Source organism: Peromyscus eremicus, chromosome 5, assembly GCF_949786415.1.
Source record: "Peromyscus eremicus chromosome 5, PerEre_H2_v1, whole genome shotgun sequence".
Lineage (NCBI taxonomy): Eukaryota > Metazoa > Chordata > Mammalia > Rodentia > Cricetidae > Peromyscus > Peromyscus eremicus.
The window spans coordinates 52,714,795-52,718,997 of record NC_081420.1 but is presented as its reverse complement, the minus strand read 5'-3'; the positions used below and the strand labels follow the sequence as shown (position 1 = coordinate 52,718,997).

The following is a 4,203-nucleotide window of genomic DNA, read 5'->3' as shown; positions in this document are numbered from 1 at the left end:
CAAGAAGACCAAACCAACTCAGCCCCGCCACTCGAAGACCTGGGTGCCCAAGACAGGGACTGGGAGAGGCGACCACCTCTAACTCTGGAACACACCTTTTATTATATTTTGAGACAGGTTCTTGATACATTATGTAGACCAGCTTGGCCTTGAAACTTAAGACAACCCTCCTGGCCCTGCATCCCAACTAAGATCACATGGTCCCTGGCATTGAATCTGCCTTTTTAGAAATAAAAATTTTTGGCTGAGAGATGGCTCAGCCATTAAAGGCTAGGCTCATATAGGCTCACAACCAAAAGACAAGAAAAGAACAGTTCCACTAAAGTTTAACTTCTAAGATAGCTAAGTGACAGCCTTTCCCTTCCCAAAGCCCAGGCTACAATCTTGATGAAGGCTCAATAACCAAGGGCTATCCTCAGTCCTTCGGGTTTGGCAGAAGTCCACTTCCACTGGGGTTCAAAGGCTCTGGGCCTCATACCCCTGCTGAAGCCCCGCCCCATTCTGTTATAGAAAGGGTTAAGTCCAAAAGGTTACAAGAAGCTCTGACATCACGAAGCATGATGAAGCATGCTGCTCTTGCCAGGAACTGCCAGTCTCCAATGACAGCGTAAGTGAGCAGCACCAGAGGGGTGCTATGTGATAGTCATATTCCAGAACCAGCAGGTCCCTGACACTTGCTAGGACAGAAGCAGGACACAGTCTGGCCTACTTGCTTTAGGAAAATCTTTTTTCATTCAGACATGCCTTCTTGGGAAGCTGGCAGGTGACAGGTAGGCTTGGAGCAGGCACACACACACCTCTGGGCTGCCATACCTCAGCTTCACTTGGGACCCAGGCACTCCACAATTCCACTCCCCTTCATGCCACCGAAAAAGAAGAAGAAGTTGTGAGGAGGGTCCAGTTGAGACAGGGCCTTCACAATTTCCTGTGCCAAGATCCCTCCAACCACAGCACATACTGGGGCCATCTCAGAGAAGCAGTACCTGACAAAGTCATTGGGAAGCAGGTCAGGACTGACGCCCAGTGAGTCAAGCACATCATTTCGTATCTGCAGCAGCAGCAGTTCAGCGTCCTCACTGTAGTTCTCACAACTGGGATCTCCCCCTTTATCTGTGCTGAATTTCAGCAGCACTTGCAGCAGAAAGTAGTCCGGGGCTGTGTGCTTCAAGGCGGGTTTGGCTTTCTCTCCACTCCTATCCACTTCCAGCACCTCTTTTACAGGGCAGAAAAGCACTTTCTTTTTGACCATGGTTGTCTCAGACGAATCAAGTTTTGCTCTCTTGGTATCAGGTCCATCTTTTACTCCTTGACCAACTTTGGCAACTTTGGTTTTCTCTTCTACAAACTCATGCTCTCCAAGATTTGCAAAGGTGTACCCATGGTACCCAAAGACATCTCCTGTGAAGAATTGATGCTGTTTCTGTGACAGATCTGGTCAACTTTAACAATGACATCCCTGGAACAGCAAGTCAGGCACACCACATCAAACTGAGTGAAGAATGCCTCCGGCTTCTTCTCTATATCCTCAGTGTCCACTTTTACATCCACCAAGGGGTTGAGATTCTGGGCATGCTCCAAAGAGGCCTCAGCCCTATTTCGGTCCACAGACTCAGTCCGAATCAAGAACTGAGCTCCAGAGTCTTCTGGAGATACCTGCTAGTGATCCAGCATGGTCAGTCCTTTCACTCCTGCCAGGATAAGATTCTTGGCAAATTCAGCCCCAAGTCCTTTCATGCTGACAATCAGCACCCGGGAAGCTTGAAGCCGCTTCTGGGCCTCCAGTCCCCACAGGTAGATCTGCCGGTCATACTGCACCACCTGCTCCTCGCTGATGCCACCACCGCTGGCCGCTTCCTTCTCCACCATGGCGCAGGCTTTCACCTCACCAGGTCCCGTTCTGTATAACCTCTGTTTCACTGAAACAGAATTTCTTCACAGCTTTTGAGAAAAGTGGTTGATTTTCTAACATTGCTTCACAGTTGAATGAGATGCAGATAGAAACCAAAGAAAGATATTTTATTAAACTATCCATTTACTTATCCATGCAATAGATTTCAATATAATTTTCATGCTTTTTATTTTCAGGTCTGGATGGAAAAACTGTGCTATGGAGTAGGAAGGATGTAGGTAGGACATTTTTATTTTTACTCATTAGCTGTGTGGTCATAGCTTAGTTACTTGACCTCTCCAATATTTTGCTATTTAATTGTAAAATAGATAGAATTGCTTACCTAAAACTTAATATAGGAATTGAATTTTCTGAAGGAATAAAAGTCCTAAATTTCAAGGGCTAATAACCTTTATCCCATATTACATGAGGGATGGTGCTTCATTACGACCCTTCTTCAAGCTCTGGATTGTATCTTTTTTATCATTTGTAGACTGTCATAGTTAATGTTCATCATCAACTGCATGGGATTTAGAACCTCCTAGAAAACACACATCTGGATGTATCTGTGAAAGTATTTATAGAAAAATTTTATCGAAGAAGGAAGAACCACCATGAATGTGGGTGGCATCAATCTATGGGATGTGTCTCCACTTCATGGAGATTTTTTAAACTCATTGTATGATTGATTATTTTTTCTTGCTAGTCATTCTGCTTACACATGAGTAAAGGAAGACAGGTAAGGTGACCACTACACTCTTCCTCATAGAAGCAAGAAAGAATGGAAACATTGTGATTATTGATCCATGGAAATGTCATGAATCCTTCACGGACAGTGTTAAAAGTATTGACTTGATGACAGAGAATTCTCCCTTTGGAGATCCAGCTGTCATTTCTCTATGAGCATATGTGAAGAGGATATTAGAGCAACTGGTGCCCTTAGATGTGGCTTCTTCATCCTGTCCATATAAAATTTGGGATCCAGAGGTTTTAGATTCCAGATAGCAATAATTTAGTTTAATTAAAGCTGGTGATGTTTTTGGGTGATAAAATGATTTCCCTCCTTCTGACGTGGGCAAGCTGTATGTGCCACTATCTTCTAACTAAATTCTAAGATCTATGGTCTCTCTCTGTCTGTCTTTGTCTGTGTCTGTCTCTCTGTCTCTCTGTCTCTCTCTGCCACCTTCCTTAATTATAATTGTTTGCATTTATCAAACTTCTAATTTTTAAAAAACTTGTTTGAGTATATGATGTATGTGTGTGGGGCACATGTGTGGAAGTCATCTGACAGAGTGATGCAGATTCAGTCCTCTCCTTCTACCTTCATATGTGAACCAGAGAATAAACTCAGGTCACAAAACTGTGAGGTATGTGCCTTTATCCGCTGAGCTATTTCACCAGCCCCACTTTATCAGACATCTATAGGATCACGCCGTAATGTATTTCTCTCAAGCTCTTCCACCCCAATTGATAAGTGTTTCTCAAAACTCATCTTAAATAGGGGAGTTTAAGAAAAGGTATAAGAAACACACCCCAAAATGCTCTTTGCCTTAATCTGGTGTCTTAATTGACTCTTAATCAAATTTTCTTGGTCAACGACATTCTCAATTTTATTTTATTTTTAGAAATGAAAATTGTTCTCTTCCCAATCCTTTTTTTTATTTCTAGATAATTTAAGTTCTTTTAAGTTTATCACATCTCACAAACAAATATATTCTCTGCTGAGCTCATATTTCTTATATTGCTTTAACTTCTGTGGCTAACATCTCCAATTATGCTAATATAACCCTGTTTCAAAAATATCTTTGACCATGTCTTGGAGTTAACTGAGTATGTTATCCATGTCCTTGGTTATAAAACATGACAGTTTCACCAAATGTGTCACTATTGACTTTTTCTTTCCTGGTCTGAAAAATAGTTCTACTTTGGTCAAACTCTTTTGATCCTGAAGCCGATCTCAATATTTTAACTTCTGTGTTTCATCAGCTTTCCACTTTAATACCAATTTGGAGATCTATTTGTTTTTAATTTATATGTATGTATATGAACTGCATGCATACAGTACCCATATAGGCTAGAAGAGGACATCAGATCTCCAGAATTGGAGTTTAGATGGCTGTGAGCTGTCAAGGAGGTGCTGAAAACTGAACCTACATCCTCTGCAGTAGTAGAAAATGCTCTTAACCATTGAGATGTCTCTCTAAGTTCCTTGTTCCAATTTTTATGCTGTTTTGCTTTACTCAGTCTCTTTTTTGTTCTGTTTATTTTGAGATTGTAATTATGTTTCTCTATTCCTTTTCCTTCCCCAACATACT

At 41.8% G+C, this 4,203-nt stretch overlaps 1 pseudogene; it reads right to left on the bottom strand.

The window, feature by feature from the left end:
* LOC131910491 (SUMO-activating enzyme subunit 1-like) lies at positions 1-1,974 on the bottom strand (annotated as a pseudogene).
* Between the last annotated feature and the right edge of the window lie 2,229 nt (positions 1,975-4,203).